This window comes from Rhagoletis pomonella, unplaced genomic scaffold, assembly GCF_013731165.1.
Source record: "Rhagoletis pomonella isolate Grant_MI unplaced genomic scaffold, Rhpom_1.0 Rhpom_scaffold_01279, whole genome shotgun sequence".
Classification (NCBI taxonomy): Eukaryota; Metazoa; Arthropoda; class Insecta; order Diptera; family Tephritidae; genus Rhagoletis; species Rhagoletis pomonella.
In genome coordinates, this window is record NW_023459833.1 from 1 (window position 1) to 14,715 (window position 14,715).

At 34.5% G+C, this 14,715-nt stretch overlaps 1 long non-coding RNA gene across 1 annotated transcript; it reads left to right on the forward strand.

Annotated features, from left to right (window-relative positions):
• Window positions 1-9,540: 9,540 nt before the first annotated feature.
• LOC118752168 lies at window positions 9,541-10,148 on the forward strand. Its single transcript, XR_004994644.1, has 4 exons — window positions 9,541-9,584; window positions 9,645-9,706; window positions 9,799-9,926; window positions 9,983-10,148. It is a non-coding gene; the product is annotated as an uncharacterized LOC118752168 (long non-coding RNA).
• Window positions 10,149-14,715: the final 4,567 nt, after the last annotated feature.

Consider the following 14,715-nt stretch of genomic DNA (forward strand, 5'->3'; position numbering starts at 1 on the left):
CCCCTCTCCTTTCCTCGTCGCGCTCTCTCCTACAAACGTCGAGTTGCGGCAACAAAAATCGCCGTGTGTAAATGAGTACTTATCGACAACTACTGTTAGTACTGCCACATGATATAATTTGGATACGACAATTATGTATTAGCAGAAATGGTAACCAAGTGTTCACACTACAATTTTTAGTTGCCTGTGTAAAGGCTGATTTTCACTATGTCAAATTGAGTGGCATTTGTCGTCAAATAAGTGAAAACACATTGTCAAATGGGATTAAAAAGCGGTTTTTCGATTGATTTGGATCAGGATAGGTCTTTAGTCGTGTACATGCGCTGCTAAATCGGCTATCTGTCTGTTTTTGGCCCATAATATCATCGATAAAGGTATGGATAAAGGAGATATAGTTGTGTCAAAATATGTCGCCAAATTTTGTCGTCAAAGTATGACATAGTGAAAACCAGTCATAACTATCCTCGAAGTTGAGAGCCAACCAAATTTGTACATAAAGCAAAATCGCCATTCGGGCAAAATCTCGCCAAATTGTCATGGCTGTAAAAAGTGTTCAAAATGACGACCAAATCGGCAACCTGGCAACATTGCTGGGAAGTCGCCCGAAAACAGGTTTCAGTTTTGTATACAGTGAGACCCGCTTAAGTACCCACCCGCTTAAGTACCTAACCCGCTGAAGTAACCAACAGTTTTGGGCACCGTGAATTTTTTAATGTAATCTGAAGAAAATCCCTCTCTTAAGTAACTCCCCGCTTATTTACCCAACCCGCCTAAGTACCTAAGTTTTTCGTATCCCATTGACCATTTTACTTATAATTTTCACGTTTTAAGTGCTCTTTTATAATTTCTTAAAATATTTGCATGTTTCGAAATTCAGTGGCAGCACTACACAATCGACATTATTTGCCACCGTCAGAGTAACAACATTCAAGTTTCAAGTGGCTAAAAATTACCCTTGATTTTTTAGAATTTTGGAATTTTGATTAAAATTTGGTGAATTTTCAGTGTTCTACAAAATCTTATGCTTAGATTTATATGGTATGTGGTAGGGAATGAACTCTATTTTAATTGAAAAATCCTAAAAATTAATGAACATAAGCGGCAAACGGTATCATTTTTAATTTGGTCGAAACTGTATGTACATATGTATGAATAAATATGTATAATCAGTGACTTTTTAAATAATTGAATTGTTGTAAAAATTATATAACATTGCTTTATCTAGTTTTTTTAATAAAGTTTTTCTTTATGTGTTTATATGTTTAAATAATGCTACGGTGTAACTTGATCACTTCATCAATAATTGTGTTCGCTTAAGTACCCGCATTGACGTACTTAAGCGGGTTCTTTTAAGTACCCAACCCGCCTAAGTACCGCAAAATACCGACATTTACAGTGAGGTACTTAAGCGGGTTTTACTGTACATGAACTACGCATGATTGTGTTATACTAGGTTCACATATAAGTAGATTATCCTCATTTTCGAGCTTAACACCCTAATCTGTAATTATAACAAGAGATTAGCCGTATAAAATTCGTCCCTTGTTAATCTGTAATTATAAAATAATCTCAGATTTAACCGATAACTTTTCGGTGTCCATCCTAGTTTTATCGATTGTTTTTGCGAAAGAGAGGAGAAATGCCAAATGTAAAAGTAAACAAAAATGTACGCTAGCAAGTAAAAGAGGTTTGTAAAGGTATTTTTAATAAAATGTTAAGTTAAAATATATTTATATTGCTTATTATAGCAGAAAAACGTGATCACGGTGGCACAGAGAAGAAACATAAATTTTCCTTGAGATGTGGGAATAACAAGCACAACAAATTTGACGGCTAATAATCTGAGATTTGCCTGTGTAAACGGGGTGATTAAAAAACTAGCTTTGATTGAGATAATATTGATATGTGAACATAGTTTTAGTGCATGTGGCACATGCAAACAAAACGAAATACAAAACATGTTGGCCCGTAGTCATAGTCAAAATAAAGTCGACTTTAAAGTTAGTTGCAGCTTTTTTGACAGATATCCCATTGAAAATTATGTCAAAAAGCTGCAACTAACTTTAAAGTCGACTTTATTTTGACTATGACTACGGGCCAATGTCTATGGACTAGTGATGTGCTGAGTCAATACTTTAAAGTATTGATCGATATTCGGTACCGATTTAAAAAGTATCCAATACTCTCGATACTCGGTACCGAAACATTTAGGTTTCGAATAAAAGCGCACATAGGCCAAAAATATGGAAAAAACGGTTCAGGGGAGACTCGCCTATAAAAACCCGAATGTAGGAGCCAATAGAGCTTTTAATACGGATTCAAATGAAAGATGTTTGAAACATTTTTGTTCCAGCTGAATCGGACGATATCATTTTTGTAGGCCTGGGCGCAGATTCTGTAACCAGTTAGCGACAATTTTCGAATCGGCATCGGTTTTGTTGACGTATGATATGAAATATTTTTACGTCAACAAGTGCGATATCGATCCGAAACTTGTCGCTAACTGGTTACAGAATCTCCCCCCTGAAAGGCTTCTTCATCCGTAAAAGCAGTAAAAGCATTTTTCTTGAACCTTAGATCAACTAAGATTAAAACTGATAAAATAATATTTCTCTGTTCCGATAAGTTCAAGTGTTTTAGCCGATATCATATAAATTAGTAATTAAAGTTTTTTCTAAACTTGAAATGCATATAATGGCGAAGGTTTAATGTAAAGAATCGGTATCGGGTACCGAAAAGGAAGTATTGGGTACCGAAATCTTTTTTAAGTATTGGGTACCGAGTATTGGGTACCGAAAATTCAGTACATCACTACTATGGACACGTGTCAGTCACCATCAATCCGCGATTTTCACGGACTGAAAAGAACGAGGTCATGGATAACTAGATATGAAACTCTTTTTCTCGTGAGAGCGCTGTCAAAGTGTATTTTTTATAACATTATCCAGTAGAGCCACTGTGACGAAAACATGTATGAGCATTTGTAGAGAAATTTATGGAGAAACTTTTGATTAAACACAACGAACAAAAGTTACAATATTCTTCAAACCTATTTTATATTTCACTGTTTATATTGCCAGGAAAATTGCGTTTAGTTACAAATACTGTTTTATAGTAATATTAAAAAATGCGGGAAGAAGAAATCCACTGAATTCAATGTGATGCATTTTCCACACATTTAGTGGTAGCTCGCCACTTCGCGTGCCAGCTGTTTATCTGCCCAGGGATTGGCAGTGCTGCCAAGTACGAAAACGAGTTCCTGGGCGCGCTCTCAGAAAAAATGAGAGAGTTTCATATCTAGTTATCCATGACCACGATTGAGAGAATACAAAGGTTGCGCCGATCTCGGACCGCTATTCCTCTCTTAACTAATTTGACAGAATCGTTGTTTGCATGACGTCACACTTGTGCAACTTGTTTACGTTTTCCTTGCAACATTTTTTCTTCTTCTTCCATTCTTGCTCACGTTTTGGCATTTCTCTCTCGCAATTGCACCAGTGTGACGTCACACAAAAGTTATTCTCTAAAATCCTCTCTGATCGGCGCAATCTTGTATTCTATCATTCTTGTCCATGACGAGGTAAACTCCAACTCTCTTCCCCTCTTATACACACAAAATCAGTTTTAGGCGGATTGAGCAGTCCAGTGTGTAGAAGCCCAATGTGAAATTAGCAATTTCATTTGTGGAAATAACTGATCTCGTCTTATAATAGCTTTTAATTCATTTTTAAGGGAAAACTTCGCGAGAGCGTTATTATCTAGGTGGGCTTTCAACCCCCAAAATTGGTCAAAATTTTGGAGGGTACCATTAGACGCCTCTGGACTCCAATAACAAGGATCCGAAAGCGGAAATTAACTTTTTTCACCCGATCAAAAGTTATTAACAAAAAACTTTTCCACAATAGCACCTTTTTTATTCACTTAATACACACACACAAGCGCACAAATCGCCCATATTTCACCATACATACAACAACAGTACTTCATTTTAGCCACATATATCAAAATAGCGGTAAATATATCACTAAAAACTTATATATTTTATTTATTATAATGCAAACAATTTTGGCGTGCTTAATGCAAAATCCACCTGCTGATGTGCGGTATTGCCACTCAATCTGAATGGAATAAATATTGAATATGTTTACATGGAGTTCAGACTGTTATGTGGGATAATTAATTGTGGAAATAACTAAACAGTTAAAAATTGTCATTATATATGGAAGTATCGATAGGATATCGCGCGATTTTTTATTACAAATTTTTATTATATATGGAAGTATTGATTTTTATAGGAAAAAGCGCCGCAGGCGAAAATTTGTAACGGTATAATCTTTTTCGGGGGGAAATACTATTTACTGGTGTTATTGTAGTTCAAAAAATTAGTAGTTCCATAAAAATTAATACTTTGATAAATAATGAAGATTTTTAATAAAAAATCGTGCGAACCCATTGACAATATGCTTATTTGAAAATTAATACACGAAATATTGTGCATGTATAGGATTATTTTGTCATTAACCCATAGGCAATGACTGGTGCAAAAGTACCCCCAAATGTTTGTTGATATATTTGAAATGTAAATTTTAACAGCGAAATTCGTAAAAAAATAATAAAACCAAAATATTATTGATTACTACATGGGAGGTGGTCATGGATTTCACCAAAATGTAATACTAACCTAAATTATACCAAAGGCAACTTCGACACCGACTTTCGTTAAAATATCTAAATTTTGTTCGAGTTAGCGTGTTTACAAGCAGACACGACTGAACCAATTCATTTCGTCATTCTGAATATTTTGATAAATATGTATGTAAGAATATGTGTATATACATTTTATACCGTTAAAAAACGTCCTTGCTTATCTGCATAAACCTTTCCTGCATTTGTTCGAGCGTCGATATACAACTTTGGGTACATATTTCATAAAAACTTTGTAGGTCTCCACTATAAGAGTGGTATATTTGATATGACTTATGTAGGAACTGCATCCAGAATTTTGTTTTTCTCATTGTTTTATTTTATGTGACTTGAAAACATTTTCCATTATAAGAAAATATTGAAATTGGATTTCATTTGGGTTAAAGAAAACGACAACTCTGAAAAAATATTAACCAATACATTGAAATAAATTGTCAAATAAGCATATTTTTAATTTTTTGTTTTGCCTATCTGGATTACTGAATACCAGACATGGACACTTTTTTGCCCGCGCAGTAGCGAAAGTGCGAACGCGGGCTGGGGAAAGGGAAAAACAGTTTACGGGAGGAAGGGTATGAAAAGTTGCGAAAAAATTATTTGTATCCCACCGACATCATGTTCATCGCAGTACATCTGCGGTAATACTGACTTTGTGTACCAAACAAAGAGCATACATTTTCCTCATATACACAATAAGCCATCGTTCGGACTTCGCTCCGATAGGAGTAGATTTGTTCCGTTTTGTCGAAAAAATTTGAAACCTAGTCCTCTACTTCGCTCAGCTGAAAATCTGCTCCGTTTTGTTGCATCAACAAATTTACTCTTCAAATAGAAAGGAGGTGTGGTTTTTAATAGTAAACTAAAAGTTATATTTTACCTTTATATCGACACGATTGTTACATTGGTGAGCTACAGCAACTTTGCAAATACACTTGAATTCGTGAATAGGCCCTCACAATCGGCCTATCTGAACCCGATCGAAAAAGATTGCTCTGTCTAAAGTTCTGTAATTGCGTCGTTGCCCACCGATGAAACAATTGTCGCGGTAAAGAATGAAATAACTTCTTATTAATTTTAACCAAGGCATTTTAACTTTAATGAATGGATTAAGGCGCCTTTATACGGGTCGATTTTCTATTAGATTTTTGTCGTTCAACCAAAATCGAGCCGTGCAAATGACATCTCATCCACTAGCTGGTCGATTTTCCAGTCTACGGATATCGACCCTTATAAGGCCGCTTTAGCTCCTTATTTGTACAAGGATACGAAGAGAAATTAATTGTTTTTTGTAAAGATAAGAAATGCACATCTACTACGAATACTTGATATTTACTTCCATTTTTGTCGTCCGAACCCAGCAAAGAGCGCTCGGCGAAGGTCAGCTAGTGATCAAATTTGCCAACAGGGCTGCCAAACATACATAGCTATGAAGTGCCATATTGAGGATAAAAAAGTGCTAAAACGTGCCAAATAGAAAATTAAAAGTGCCAAAAAAGGTGTCATTCTCTTTAGTTCTTCCCATTAGCATTAAAGTTAGACAAATTAAAACAAAAGCCCAATGTCAAAGTAAGATAAACCTGTTGTATACACTATAGAAATTAGAAAATTTTAGTTGAGAAAAGAAGTACACGCAAAGGATTTCACAAAAATGTATTTAAATTTGGCTTTTTTTTCAAAAGTGCCATTTTGGCACTTTGTGCAAAATTTAAAAATTCAGTGCCATTTCAAGTAAAATAGTGCCAAAAATGGCACGGTTGATCCAAGTTGGCAGCCCTGATCGCCAAGTTTTTTTTATTTAAAAAAGCACCAAAATACTGAAAATAGCGCAAAGTAAAAAAATAAACAATATTTACATGTGTAAATAAATACACATTCATGCTTACGAAGTAATACCGAACTGGTAAAACTGGTACATCTGGAGAAAGAACAATCGAATCGCAACGAACGAAATGGAATTTTGAAGGGGAAGAGTAATACTTATTGATACCCTAAGTAGAAATGAGTGAAAAAATTTGTTGTTTTATAATAAACCGTGTTTTTACACTTAGAGGTTAGGATATCTCAAAATTCTGACGTGGTAGAGAAATTCTACAGCCAGATTTGAATTCAGCACCGAAAAATCTAAAAACCAATGAACTCAGGTGGCAAAAAAAGTTAAAATTTTTCGGACTGTGTAATCAATCAATAATCAAGAAAATAAAAAGTAAACACTTCACTTATCTGCGTGCTAGCATTTTCAACGCGAATACAATTTAACAAGAACGCAAGAACGAGGGTTTGCAACTTCATCTTTTTATCAATCATGGTTTGCATTTTGGTGCATTTAAATTTGTAGATTCTTGTAAATTCAGAAATTTTAGTTCAGAAAAAAGCACTAAAAAGGGCACTAGGCACTAAACCATTTTTTTGGCGTTTTAATTTTCAAAAAGCACTAAATCTAGTGCTTAAAGCACCAAGTTGGCAACTATGTATACAAGCATGGACAGAAAGTGAGCGCCTGTTTAAAGAGCGTAAGCATCACATGCAAATACATGCGAGAGCGTAGCAAAGCGAACGCAAATTCATTCAAACGTAATTGGCACACTAACCCAATCACGCTTTCAGCTCGCGTTTACTTGTGGTAGTGATCACATCTGCTCATATACACTCCTCGTCATTTGAATTGCACACCCTTTCAATGCTTAGTATTTACAGTTTTCCGTTTGTTTATTTAATACAAATTTTTTGTAAAAATATCGTCACTATATACGAATAAAGGCGCGCTGGTGTTTTGACGGTGAAAAAAAGCGTTTAAAAACATTTTGCGAAAAAAGATGCTTATAAAAAACTTTGGCGAAGTATGTTAAGAGTATTTGACGCTGAAATTTTTTTATGCGTCTTTTTTCGCCGTCAACTTTTGAGCTCGCGCCTTTATTCGTGTCTAGTGACGATATAGCATATTCTACGGGTAAATGCAATTTATAATTTTTTACAAACTAAAACTTAAAAGAAAGTTTATTTTCCATTTCTTGGGCAGCATTTGATATGATTTTTTCGTTTTTCTCGAGAGCTGGAAACAGTTCTTAAAAAAGGTCAACATAGGAGTGAACAAGTTAATAATATTTTTAGAAAAATTTCTGATATGCAGTTTTGTAGCCCATTCAATTATAGTGTAATTAAGTGCAAGTTTGAAGCGACTCTAAAACAGCCCCGATTTTTCAAATTCATTTATTTTTTATTGACAGTGCTGCGCATTTTATTCCATATAAAAGTTTTGTCGAGCATACTTTGTATGAGAGAAAATGCGCAGCACTATCTCCAAAAAAATTGTCAAAAATTACCGCTATTTTACAGACACTTGAAACTTGCACTTTATTGTACCCCTTTGTTGACATTTTTTTAACTCTGTGTAAAGTTTTAAAATCGGATGTAATGAATATTAAATAAACAAAATTAAGTGTAAATACTAAAGATTAAAAAGTTGAGCTATTCAAATGACGAGGAGTGTATGTGGCGTACGTTTGGGAGAGTGAGCCTTTTTACTTGAGAATGCGTGTGCAGTGGCTCTCATTGCTACACGTGAGATTTGTTGCCCCCTTCCCGTTTGCCCAAGATTTTCCCCTGATCAAGCCCGCGAAATGGGTTCGCTTGCCCGTACGGGCAAAAAAGCCCATACGGGCAAAAGTGCCCATGTCTGCTGTATACAAGAATGATAGAATACAAGGTTGCGCCGATCAGAGAGGATTTTTGAGAATAACTTTTGTGTGACGTCACACTGGTGCAATTGCGAGAGAGAAATGCCAAAACGTGAGCAAGAATGGAAGAAGAAGAAAAAATGTTGCAAGGAAAACGTAAACAAGTTTCACAAGTGTGACGTCATGCAAACAACGATTCTGTCAAATTCGTTAAGAGAGGAATAGCGGTCCGAGATCGGCGCAACCTTTGTATTCTCTCAATCGTGTGCTGTATACTGTGATTTGAATGTATTGGTTGATATTTTTTCAGAGTTGTCGTTTTCTTTAACCCAAATGAAATCCAATTTCAATATTTTCTTATAGTGGAAAATGTTTTCAAGTCACATAAAATAAAACAACGAGAAAAACAAAATTCCTAGCAAATCAGGCTTGCAGCGTAAGCGATTATAACTGGATGCAGTTCCTACATAAGTCATATCTGGTTCCAAACACAACTTTGAGTGAATAATGCTGGGCTGATTTTGGAAAATGGACCCATAAATTAGGGGGTCAAACCAGTATTACTTAGCTTAAAGGTAGAACTCTCTAATTTTCAAATATACCACTCTTATAGTGGAGACCTACAAAGTTTTTATGAAATATGTACCCAAAGTTGTATATCGACGCTCGAACAAATGCAGGAAAGGTTTATGCAGATAAGCAAGGACGTTTTTTAACGGTATAAAATGTATATACACATATTATTACATACATATTTATCAAAATATTCAGAATGACGAAATGAATTGGTTCAGTCGTGTCTGTTTGTAAACACGCTAACTCGAACAAAATTTAGATATTTTAACGAAAGTCGGTGCCGAAGTTGCCTTTGGTATAATTTAGGTTAGTATTACATTTTGGTGAAATCTGTCTATAACCACGACCACCTCCCATGTTGCCCACCAGTCATTGCCTATGGGTTAATGACAAAATAATCCTATACATGCACCATGATGCAATAATGAAAGGTGTTATACGTTGGCAACTTCTCGCTCTAATCCGCCATCTTGAACTACCTTAGGAGAAACTGTGTTGTTTCTTTGCTATTTTCACTGAACATTTCCCAAAATATTAGAAAAAAATTCTGAACAAGCTACATTGATTCAATTTTCGTTGTTCGTTTTGTTCTTATTCGCTGACATTTGTTTTCCAATTGCGTGAAATTTGGTAAGTATTGTAATAAAACCGAATTATTTTACATATAAATTATAATTTTGCATTTATTAGGTCATTTCCTTAGTGTTTCGCTGACCGACCTGTGCTGGTATTGTGATTAAGAGCTAATACACGTAAGTTACAACATATTATTTTGACTTTATTGATGAACCATTCCATTTGAGCTCTTTGTTATTTCAAAACCTAATGAACCATTTATTCGCAGATTTTTCGGACGATTCTGCTGTGCTGCGTTCCTGCTCCGCCTGTATATTGCTCCGCCCGTATTTTATAGTGTTGCGTTCCTGTTGCGCCTTTGCATTAGTTTGTGCGTTGTGATTTAGACACGTTGAAGTAAGTTGAAACCAGGTTCTCGTTTGTTAAAAACCTAAAAAACCATTTATTTGCAGATTTTTTGTATGCTTCTGCTGTGCTGCGTTCCTGCTCCACCCGTGTATTAGATTGCTGCGTTCCTGTTAACATACATATCGTCGCTTAAAGTACAAAACCGCGTAACTGACATTTGCTGCTAAAAATTGGATTCGCTCACACACGTTTTTGGATCAATCCTTATCCATTCTTCCTGAAATATACTAGCCCAAAATGCGATTGCTTTTTACAAAATGATAACCATTTTGAAATATGAGTGTTTTTTACTCTCTAGAAATTAATTTATGCAACCTCGCATACGTGGGTTTGCATTATCTCTATACGCGGTTTTGCAATTTATTGATACATGGTTTTGTACTTTAAACGACGATATGTATGTAGATGTATGTACATGTATATCACATATATTGACTTAGATATGTATACACAATTAATGGTGTACATACATTTTTTTATATTGAAACTAGATATGTATATAGTACATATTTTATTATTATTATTAGTCGGTTCAAAAAAGTCCTATCTCAAATAAAAATACTTCGAAAATGTGCTGAGATAGGGTGTTTTTGAACCGAGTTCCGAGATAGGGCATTTTTCAATTAAATTCTAAAATAGGGCGTTTTTCAGTCAAATTTTGAAATAGGGCGTTGAAAAGCTTTCTGATATCGGGCGTTTTCGACCTGGCTGCCGAGATAGGTCGATCTACTACTCAGCCATCGATATATGGTCGAAGTTTTCGTTATATGGAAGACGATTGAACACGATTTGTTTTTAATCGATTCTAAAAAAAACTAAGGTAATTTTTAGCCACTTCAAACTTGCATATAATTAGACTAAAATTGAAGGGGCTATAAAACTGAGTGCTCAAAAAAATTCTAACACTTCTGAGAAAAAAGTTTGAATTTTGGTTGAAAATTTGTTGTATTTTTTGTAGTTTTCTACGATGTTTTAAAATTCGGTTTATATGGGTTTTGTTAGATATTCAACTTTACTTTTGTTGCAAATTCTAAGCAATAAATAAATTAACATGAGAGGGAAATAATATCACTTTGAAATGGGGTTGCTATTGATATGACCGATACTGTATGTATATAATAAATTTTGTACAATTAAAAAAGTGGATTTACTAAAATGAACACAACGTATTAATTACAAATTCCGAAATATGTTGTTAATTTCAAAAACAAATAAATAAAACTTTAAAAAGTAGTCAATGCTTGCTGTATGACACGAACTTGGATATACGTGGACTTGGGTAATGTATAATTCCTTATATGATTCCTCAAAGTATCCCTTGTATAACACTGTGGAACACAAAAAAACCTTAGTGCGACTATATCAGGTTTGATAGCTGTTGGCCATACCAATAATGCCTCATACTAAGATTTACTAGGTCAATTCGTGTTCTCCGAGAAAAAAAATTTTCACGATCCAAAAATCTTAAAAATTGTTTTTCTCCAAAGTTTGAACATTTATCGTTTTTGGCCTATATTTTGTTGAAAATACCATACAAAGCAAATATAGGGCAAAAAACAAAGAATTTTCAAAATTTTGAGAAAAGAATTTGGCAGCTATACTCAGATTTTTGAATCGTGAAATTTTTTTTTCTCGAGAACACGAATTGATCAAGTAAAACTGAGCATGAGGCATTATTGGTATGGTCAACAGCTATGAAACCTGATATATGCGCACAAGAAGCCTATATGAAAGAGGGGGACAAAAGATCACACGTAAGTGAATTCCTCTTTTTGGCCTGTACAATATAAGGGACACATTTCAAATTCATAAGGGATAATTTTCTTAGTGATACGGCTCATAAAAGGAATTATATAAGCCATACTGTTCTAGCTGGGTATTCATCAGCTCGAAAATTTTAAGCATATTATCATATTCCTGTGAATAAAAACACGCCTAATTTTATTATTTTAATTATCTACAATTTTATGAGACTACCAAGCCATATACCTATTCTGATAATCGGAACGCTGTTGAGAAGGCATACAATTTAGTACTTTTTCAACTAAAAGGCTGTTTTTTATTCCCGTTTATCTTGTACTTCCAAAATACAATATTGACCTAAGGTAGTTCGATTTCGAGCTGTCACAACGTACAACACCTTTCATTATTGCATCATGTACATGCACAATATTTCATGTATTAATTTTCAAATAAGCATATTGTCAATGGCAATCGCACGATTTTTCATTAAAAATGTTCATTATTTATCGAAGTATTAATTTTTATGGAACTAAACTTGAAGCAAAGCAGCAAAGAGAAAACAACAAAGATAATGCGATAAAAATTGCTTTGAAGACTTGACGTGTCTGAAAGGGGACAAAGGTGCTATTGTGGAAAAGTTATTTGTTAATACCTTTTGATCGGGTGAAAAAAGTTAATTTCCGCTTTCGGACCCGTGTTATTGGAGTCCAGAGGCGTCTAATGGTATCCCCCTCCAAATTTTGACCAATTTTGGCGGTTTAAAGCCTACCTAGATAATTACCGTTTTTTGTTTATAACTTTCAAATGGTTAATAATATTAGCCCTCCCCCTCCGGATTGTTAATAGAGGGACCGAAACACGTCGTTTGGTACCCCTCCCGACTTTTCCGGACCTTTTTTAGGGGTTGTGACCCTATACTAGAGATTTAACTCATTTATTTATATTTCACTTTTATGTATGCACATACATATACATATAGTAATTTAGCCTCAGTGGCTTGGCTGCACTTATCCGGCGATGTGCACACTGCAAGCATGAACACAAAATATACTGTGGTTTACTGGTTATATTGTGACACAAAAGGAGTGTGCTCGTACGCCCAACTATCTGAAGTTTTAGAAAACTTTTACTGGTTTTGCGTTCTCGTACCCAAAAAACTTGCAAAATGCGAAAGAGGGCTGCAAATTTCTGCTGGAAAAATTTTTCCCAGCTAAAACTTGCAAGTGAAAAAATCAGCTGATCACAGACACATGTTTGTAAATAAACAAAAGAAAATATGGTCTTTTTGAGTTATTTATTGCAAATTTTATTATTAATGCTAGTATACAACTAAAAAGTGCGTAAATTTAATAAGCACAACGTTTGTTGAGTTTATTTTTCGTTAATTTGCTATTAATCTCCAGTTTGTTTACTTTAGAGTGTGCTGACTATAGGTGTGTACTCGTATTGAGCAAAAGTTCTGAGAATTTAGCAGCATTCGCTCTCAAAGAGACGAAATATCAACAGAAGTACGAGAACGCGACATTTGCAAAAACTTACAACCTTCGAAACAGCTGATCACTTGCCACTGCTGATTAATTTGGCAATTTATTTTCTGTTTGGTAAAATTTCCCCCGATTTATACAATTGAATAATTTTCGATAAGAAAAAACTTTTTGAAACACAAATCAATTATATGGGAATGAACAAGTTATTTTTCTCATAATTATTTGTGATATCACATGGTGACGCATTCAAAAACAAGAGTTTCTCCTCCAAACAGCCGTCTTTCATCCAAAAACAATGTAATATATATATCTACAGATGTAGCTTTAAAATTATAAAATTTTCATTTCAACAATCAACCTACGAAAACCGAAAACTTCAGCAAAACAACATTTCAGCATGCTGCATTTAAATCTATTTTGGTATATTTAAAGGTAAATTATGGTACAAACGAAAAATGTCATACCGCAACCGTAGTCAGCACACACTAAAGTAAACAAACTGGAGATTAATAGCAAATTAGCGAAAAATAAACACAACAAACGTTGTGCATATTAAATTTACTCACTTTTTCGTTGTATACTAGCATTAATAATAAAATTCGCAATAAATAACTCAAAAAGGCCATATTTTCTTTTTTTTTATTTACAAACAAGTGTTTGCAATCAGCTGACTTTCTTACTTGCAAGTTTTAGCTAGGAAACATTTTTTCAGCAGAAATTTGAAGCTCTCTTTCACATTTTGCTCTCTCAATTTTCCCTACTTCGCAAGTTTTTTGGGTGCGAGAACGTAAAACCAGTAAAAGTTTTCTAAAACTTTAGATAGTTGGGCGTACGAGTACACTCCTTATGGTTGCCGTATGACATTTTTCGTTTGTACCATAATTTTCCGTTAAATATACTAAAATAGATTTAAATGAACCATGCTGAAATGTTTTTTGCTAAAGTTTTCGGTTTTGGTAGGTTGTGTGTTGAAATGAAAATTTTATTATTTTAAACCTACTCTATTACATTTTTTCGGATCAATGAAGGGTGTTTGGAGGAGATACTCTTGTTTTAAATGCGTCACCATGTGATATCACAAATAATTGTGAGTAAAATAACTTATTCATTCCGATATAATTAATTCGTATTTTAAAAAGGTTTTTCTTATCCAAAACTATTCAATTGTATAAAATGCCAAATCGGGGGAAAATGCACCAAGCATAAAATAAATTGCCAAAATAATCACCAGTGGCAACTGTGCAAGTGATCAGCTGTTTAGAAGGTTGCAAGTTTTTGCAAATTTTGCGTTCTCGTACTTCTGTTGATATTTCGTCTCTTTGAGAGCGAATGCTGCTAAATTCTCAGAACTTTTGCTGCTGGAGAATTTTGTCCTCTCAATACGAGTACACACCTAAAATGAGGTTGTTGTTTTTGTTTCCAATGCGATGCTCACAAACCAGAGTACAAACGACGAGCATGCTCGCTGAAAATCAAAATTTTGTGCGCGCACATGTTCGTCGTGTGTAGTCACTGTGAGCAGATAGACTATTAGACATTCGGCACAA